This window comes from Heteronotia binoei, chromosome 16 (genome assembly GCF_032191835.1).
Source record: "Heteronotia binoei isolate CCM8104 ecotype False Entrance Well chromosome 16, APGP_CSIRO_Hbin_v1, whole genome shotgun sequence".
NCBI lineage: Eukaryota > Metazoa > Chordata > Lepidosauria > Squamata > Gekkonidae > Heteronotia > Heteronotia binoei.
The window spans coordinates 64011676-64019688 of record NC_083238.1 but is presented as its reverse complement, the minus strand read 5'-3'; the positions used below and the strand labels follow the sequence as shown (position 1 = coordinate 64019688).

The following is an 8013-nucleotide window of genomic DNA, read 5'->3' as shown; positions in this document are numbered from 1 at the left end:
CCTTTCCCCAGTACAAATGCCTGAGAAGGACATTTCAGAAATCGCCGGGAGCCTGGGACAAGGAATGAATTTTCTTGTGCTTCAGAGGGCTTCTTCCTCAACGAACCCCTCTCCCCCCAGCTTCCCTACACTTTTGCCTAGCCTTCCGGGAGTGTCTGGAGCCTCTGGCCTCAGTCACCACTTGAGGCGTGACAGCATCATCTCTGACACCTGATTGACGAGACCACACTTCAAGTGATGACAACGGATTGATGACACCAATCCTCCCTCTGCCCCCAGCTTCTGCCTTCCCCCTCCCCTTCTGTACATTTCTTGATAAATATGAAGAAAACAATTTCCCCCTCCCCTTCGTTACACCCTAGTTACATCTGTGACTCTCACAGCCTCTTTTCCTGTACAGTCCTCCTCTCCCACAGTGAGGATCTCAGGTATGACAGAACTATTCAGTCAATCTATGAGCTGAGTGCAAAAAAAGAACATATGAGTAATAGCAATATTCAGATCCAACAGCAACTATTCCTAATAAAACAAAGCCGTTAGGTCAACCTGTGAGCCAGTTACAAACTACGAGTCGAATCTAGCAGCAAACGTTCCTAGTAATTGGTGGCCCCAACAGAGATCGCCTCCTGAGCTGAGCCAGAGGAGACAACGGAGCCTGTAATGGCTGCAGAGTGCAGAGAGGGGGTGACACTCAGATTCCGATTTGCACCTCGTAATAGCTGAGCCATGGACGTCTGGACCATCTGGAGTTTATGAGTTGTCTTTAAGGGCAGACCCACGCAGAGTACATTATAGTAGTCTAGCCCTGAGGTAACCCTAGCATGGAGACCCATGGCCACCAGGTCCGCCTAGTCAAGATTGGGAGTGGGGGGGGCATTGCTAGTGGAGTCTGCAGCTGCATTAGCTTGCTTTTCCCACAATAAAGTTGGATTCAGATTCATGTCTCAGTTCCTAACCTACTCAGCATCAGAAATCAGGATGCCATCCAAACTGGGGAGCGCCATGTTGTTCAGGGCCTTGGCTTTCCAGTCAACATTACCTCTGTCTTCATTTCCAGCTTCTTTATCCCTGAGCCATTCACCTCCTGCAGCCAGGCGTGGGTTCACAGATTTGGTAGTGGCACCAGATGATTTGGATAAAGGTTATCATCAACATTCCCTTTCTCTCCCTTAGCTCATCACAGAGTTCTTGGTTCATCCACCTTGGCTTCTTGGATCTCCTGGCATGTTTCTGTCTTGTTGGAACAGTGGTGGCTTCAGCTTGCAAGAGCTCTTGCTTTAGGAGAGCCCACCCCACACATGCTCCTTTCCCTTCCAGCAGTCTTGCCCATGGAATGACCCTTATTGTGTCTCTGAGTTCATCACAAGTCTGCCCTACTAAAATCTCACATACACATCTGCCTTCTTTGCCCCCCCCTCCCCCCACAGCAAAAGGAATCACAGGAGGACATGCTCACTTCCCCTAAGGTCCCCACCATCTTCATCACATCTACCAACTCTTGCCTGTTGGTTCATATTAAGTCCAGTATGCCCAAGGCCCTTGTCGCTTCCTCCCCTTTGGAAAAAAGGAAGTTGTCAGCCAGGCAGGTCAGGAAGTTGAGTGACTCTGGATACTTAGCAGAGTTTGCCCCCCCTCCCCCCGCACACCTCAGGGATGATGTTGAAGTCACCCATAACTTCCAGGCCATGTTGCTTGGAGACCCTGTCAAGTGCTCCCCCTGGTTCAAGGGTCTGCAGCAGACTCAGCCACAATGCTCTTTGTCCTTCCCTCATCCTCTGCCAGACACTTTCCACTGGGCTGTTGCCCTCCTCCTCCAGCAAACCCTCTCCTCACACAGAGCTCCACTCCACCTCCTCTTAGGCCCTTTCGGTTTCTCTTGAGCAACTCCTTTCCACCCACTACTACATTCCAGGCCCGGGGAATCATCCCATGGAGTCTCTGCAATGCCTACTACATCATCCCCCCCCCCCCATCTGCATTAGAAGCACAAGCTCTTCTTTCTTATGGCCCAGGCTTTGGGCATTGGTGCAGCTGCACCTGAAACCCCTCACCTGTGACTTCATTTGACCCGGCCTTCCCACTGGCCTTCCGCTGTTTGCTCTCCTTTGTTGTTCTCCCTACGTTGGTTGTCTCCTTCCCCTTGTGGTGTCCATTTGAAGCCCTCGTGACGGATATCCCCAGACTCCTGCCAAATGGATTCTTTCTGACCTCAGTAGGTGACGTCCATGGCATGCCAATAGCCCATCTCCCAGTTAAATTGCTCACTTTATAGAATTGTCCCCTTGATAGCATCAGAAAGGACTTTTCTTTGTCTTTATCACCACTGGAGTTTCTGGCACAGCACCAAGGCATCCCATCTCTTGTCACCTCTTCCTCCCCCGTGGAGACTCCTGTCCAAGTTTCAGGGGGGAGGTTGATCAGCCTCTTTGAACAGACTCTGCTTTCCTACCTGACCTTCCAGTTGAGAAGGCTGCTTCACACACTACCAAATTAGCACCTAATCCTTGAGAGCAATACACTTAATTTATACAGTTCCCATATGTCCCTTTTGCCCTGACCTGCATGGCCCATGATCATCTGTGCTCGTCAGCTCTTGGAAGCTAATCAGGGTCAGCCCTGGCGAGTATTGGGAGGGCGGAGATATGTGGGAAGAGACGTGGGTGTGGGGGCTACGCTTGGATCGCTTTCAGTGGTTCCTCATGGGCAGGACACTGAGAGGGGCTGTAGGAGGGGGGACGTGTGCAGTGGGGCTCCAGAGGGCACAGTTCTCTCCCCCATGCTGTTCAGTCTCTATGTAAGGCCCTGTGTAGACACCGTTTGTGGTTTTGGAGATGACTGACATCAATATGTTGGGGACACCCAGTTCTGTACTTCTTTACCCACCTTCCTTGATGATGCAAGAGAGGCCTTGAGCTACCACTGCTTGAGGCAGAAGGGCTATAAGGGAAGAAACTGGGTTGGAATTCTGACCAGAGGGCAGGAATATGGGGGGCGGGGGGGAGGCTGACCCGGTGATTCTCTCTGTTCTGATTTCTACTTTGGCAATTCCATTTCCTGCATTGGTTGACATCTCATGTCTGATTCCTTCCTTCCTTCCTTCCTTCCTTCCTTCCTTCCTTCCTTCCTTCCTTCCTTCCTTCCTTCCTTCCTTCCTGCAGCTCTTAAACAGCTGACATTTATTCTATATGACTCTTATGTGAAGCAAGTTTGCCCACCCCCCCGGTTAGGTCATCCTGGGATCCAAAACTGTCACAGCGTTAATTAAACGGATCATAATGAATGAATCTGCAGCATTTTCTCTCCCAGGAAAGTTGAGCAAAGATATTCCAGGACTAGGCTTGAGGCAACAAAATGTGGGGAGATGCTGTTTTACTGAGATGTTGGTTTTATTTGATCATTAGCCGCCCTGATTCCATTTGGAATGGGCGGGATATAAATGGAAAGTAAATAAAATATTGTCTTGTTTATCCTATATTATTTTCTCCTTCAGCGGACAAGAGGGTTAGACCAATGAGTCATGTCCAAAAGTAGAATTTCTCATTGGGTCACTAAGTCCACAGTCGCTGGTTGCCACCTCAGCCTTCAGCAAAACACCATCCCTTGGGCGGAAAGTCTGCCTTCTCCTCTGGTTGAGAACACACTGTGCATGGCACATCTAAGTTTTTCCACTGGAGCTGTAGAGGGGAAGCACTCTGATTTCAAAGAGTCCTTATTCATTCCACAGAAGGGACAGATGACATTTCAAGTCATCAGGGCATGTTTTTCTTCCAAGTTTGAAACATTTCCTCTAAGTCCTAAACTTCAGTGCTGTGATTCAGATATGTCTTAAGGAAATGCTATTTCCAGATATCTAAAATGAGTATTGAAAAGCTATATTAGTGAAGGTGTGAATACTTGGAAAGAAGGTGGGAAACTGCCCTTTTTGCTGCTAAAGGGCAAATCAGAGAAGACTCCCTGGGCACAAGAACCCTTTGGGAAAGCGCCAGTGTGATGCAGAGGGAGGCAATTCCAGCTCTGCCCAGGAACTGACTTGCTGGGTGATTCTGGGCCAAACGTACCTCGCGGGGGGGCTGAGAGGATGAGATGGAGCAGGGAAGAAGTGTGAATGGAGGCCAGAACCTCTTGGAAGGAGGAGGGTGAGATAATCATGCCCATCACCCCCATCTATGTTTTGACCCCTCGTCCCCAACAGAAGCTCTCTGGCAAAGTAGTGGGGAATGGAACTGGCTTCCCATAATCCCAAGGGCATGACTTTGAAAAATAAACAGTTGGATTCCTCCTGCAATCACGAGCCTTTGTGTCTCCTACCTGGTCCCCCCCCCCCCCCGATAAGAAGCTGAGGACACACCAGAAGGGCTCTCTTTCCCCGACACCCGCTGTCCTTCTCACACAGGCAGGCAACACCCAAGAGATCAGCAGCCGAATTAGGTGCTACAGGGCATGGGATAAGAACATAAGAGAAGCCGTGTTGGATCAGGCCAATGGCCCATCCAGTCCAACACTCTGTGTCACACAGGGGCCAAAAAACCCAGGTGCCATCAGGAGGTCCACCAGTGGGGCCAGGACACTAGAAGCCCTCCCACTGTGCCCCCCCCAAGCACCAAGAATGCAGAGCATCACTGCCCCTGACATAAGAACATAAGAGAAGCCATGTTGGATCAGGCCAATCGCCCATCCAGTCCAACACTCTGTGTCTCACAGGGACCAAAAACCCAGGTGCAATCAGGAGGTCCACCAGTGGGACTAGAAGCTGTTCCACTTTGCCCGCCCCCCCCAAGCACCAAGAATACAGATCCCTGGATCCCCTGGTTCGGAGCCCCTCCCCCTACTTCAGCGTTAGCAGAAAGTGGGGGAAGGGAGGGAGTGAGGGGAATGTCTGCTGGGCACTCCATTATATCCTGTGAAGACCGGTCCTCGTAGGGTATAATGGAGAGTCAACCCATGGGTATCTGGGGCTCTGGAAGGAGGCTGTTTTTTTTAAGTAGAGGCACCAAATTTTCAGCATCACATCTGTTGCCTCTTCTCAACACCCCCCCCCCAGTTTCAAAGAGATTTGACCAGGGGGTCCAGTTCTATGAGCCCCAAAAGAAGGTATCCCTGTCCTCCATTATTTCCAATGAAGAGAAGGCATTTAAAAGGAGCACAATCCTTTTAAATCTGATGGGCAGAATTCCCTTCAGTTTAGTTGTGCTTGTCACAACCTTGGTCCTGGCTCCACCCCAAAGTCCCCAGGCCACACCCCCTGACATCACCGTTGTTTCACACAGGGCTTCTTTTGTAGAAAAAGCTCAACGGGAACTTATTTGCATATTAGGCCACACACCCCTGACACCAAGCCAGCCGGAACGGCGTCCCTGAGCATCCCTGCTCCAGAAAAGCCCTGTATTTAGTTCAGCATTTGATTCATCTCGTTTTTCTGCTTATCGGCTGCTTTAAGTTATGGTTTTAATTTTTAAACATATTTTGGGGTCATTGTTTATTTTGCATAGCAAGCCACCTTGGGTTTTGCGAGGTACAGAAGCAGCAGCCACTTCTCCTGAAAGAAAAGCATAAGTTGGGGGGGGGGGGATGTGCTTGTGAGGAAGGCCTGCACAGGAAGGCAGGACTGGAACGCAGCTCTTCCCCGAGAGGCCTGGATCCCTCGTCACTGGTACCTGTTCCTCAAGGCCTCCAGTTTCCTGACAAAAAACTCCAAGCCCCAGCAGACGGGAATGCCAAGCAGAGGGCAAACCGCAAATTGCTAGCATCTGTTCTCATTTATTGAATTAAAACGTCTCTGTGTTGCTTTTCCACCCCAGTAGGGTCTGTGAGTTCAGGCCCCTGAAGCCAGGAGGCCTCTGTCCCTCCCTCCACTGGCTCTTAGGATCCCTCCCCCCCAAACCCAACTGCTGGCAGTCGGGAGTGTTACTGATACAAAGGATCTGAAGGCCGGATTGCACAAGAGGCTACAAAAGCCAACTGCAAATGACCTCGGGTGCATCACACAGGAGCTGCAGCAGAGATGTCTGTTGCTGCTACAGGGAATAATGACATGGAATGCGTAAGCATGAACAGATCCAACATGTGCATCGTTCTAAGCCAGTTCTCCCCAGAAGGTGCACAGGAATGAAGAGACGAACCAGAAACCAGGAGGCTGTTCTCAAGAGCCTGGCAGGAGTCTGGTCCGTCCGGTGGCCCCTGAGAGACCAACAAGGTAGAAACTTTCAAGGCAGACATTTTCAAGAGCCAAAGTTCCCTTCATCATTGATGGAGATTCCAGAGACCCTGGATCCCAGTCTGAAGGTGGGGAGGGAGTCAGAACGCATTTAAGTCCACTTAGAACAAAAGAAGAAGAGTCCGCTTTGATACCCCACTTTCCTCTGCCTTAAGGAGTCTCAGAGTCGCTTACAATCACCTCCCCTTCCTCACCCGGGGGGGGGGCAGAGGGGGTTGAGAGAACAGGCACTGGCCAAGGAAGGGGAATCAAACCCGGCTCTCGGGATCCATGTCCACAGCTCTTAATTGCTACACCAAGCTGGTTGCAACCCTGAGGGGAAACTTAATGGGTGTTAGTCAATCTAAATTTATACTTTAAACCTCTAATTTCCACCTTACCACATTTCTGACCTTCTAGTTATAGCTCCGTTCCCCAGCAAGCAAGCTGGTGCAGTTGTACGGCTACCTCTTCAGTGACCCAGGAATATGTACGAGGCAGAATATCTGACCACTCCATCGATATGCAGAATACTGGCACAGCCCACCCAAGTCAGTTCTAGATAACCACGTATATCATTTTCATTCCACCTAAGCTGATGGGGGGGGGGGGAGTTTTAGGTTGCAAACCTTCTTCTGCAGAGGGAAGCAGACTTCACTGAATCCAAAGCTGAGGGGATCCAAATGTTATGGGGTGTGGCCAGCTTGGATAAGAGCACTTGTATAGCCCGACACAGGACTTTATGGAGGCTGCTGATTCATGCCCTCTAAAGGCACCATGTAAGACACCGCAGAGGAGCATCCTAAAGACTAATTGTTGCCAACTATGTTTAGCTTCCTCTGGGATTTATTCTGGGCATAGAGCCATTTATTCATAAATTGGCCTTCACAGCTGAAGACTGTGAGTTAGTGAGAACAGTGGGAAAAAAATACATGTGTGCAGAATTCCACAAGAACCAGAATTCCAGACTCTCAGGCCTCCTGTGCCAAAACATCCGAAACAAGAATGTCAAGTTAAAATCCGCAACAGGACAAAGCTATGGGCAGAAAAACCATATAGGGCCAAGCAAGAAGAGCCCTCTGCTCTGCTCCTTTCTTCGGTGTGTTCTGGGCCCGGGCAGTGAGAGCCTGACACGAACATATGAACACATGAAGCTGCCTTCTACTGAATCAGACCCCACTGGGTCCATCAAAGTCAGCATTGTCTAATCAGACTGGCAGTGGCTCTCCAGGGTCTCAAGCTGAGGTTTTTCACACCTACTTGCCTGGACCCTTTTTAGTTGGAGATGCCGGGGATTGAACCTGGGACCTTCTGCTTACTAAGCAGATGCTCTACCACTGAGCCACTGTCCATCCCCGACATCAGGGGGACATGGTGGCCTTGGCGAGGGTCACTGGGCAGTGGCAATCATGGGGGGGCACCCACACAGCTTCCTGATTGGGGGCTATCAGTGGAGTCAATGGGGACCCTGGCCCTATGGGGGAGGGGCATTTGGGTCACTTCTTTGCCCTCTGCAGAATGGCCTGTGGATACCAACCGGCAGTGCTGGAGGGGTGGGGGGTGGGGGTGGGAAACTGCCAGAGGCTGGGACCTTGGTCAAGTGAGGATGCAGCAATATTGAACATGAAACGATTCAGCTGCCAAGACAAGGGTGCAAGCAGCATTCTGAGGGGGACACCGGGGTGGGCAGAGGACACAAGGCAGAGGGCGGAGCAGAGACCCCCCCCCAGGGTCCTAGCTGACTCCCTGCCCATGCACTGCCCCCTCCCTCTTGCACACCAGCCCAGCCCTCCTCTTCTACAAACAAAGCTCTGAAGCCA

At 50.8% G+C, this 8013-nt stretch overlaps 1 non-coding gene across 1 annotated transcript; it reads right to left on the bottom strand.

Annotated features, from left to right (window-relative positions):
• Positions 1–7473: 7473 nt before the first annotated feature.
• TRNAT-AGU (transfer RNA threonine (anticodon AGU)) lies at positions 7474–7550 on the bottom strand. Its single transcript has one exon. It is a non-coding gene; the product is annotated as a tRNA-Thr (tRNA).
• Positions 7551–8013: the final 463 nt, after the last annotated feature.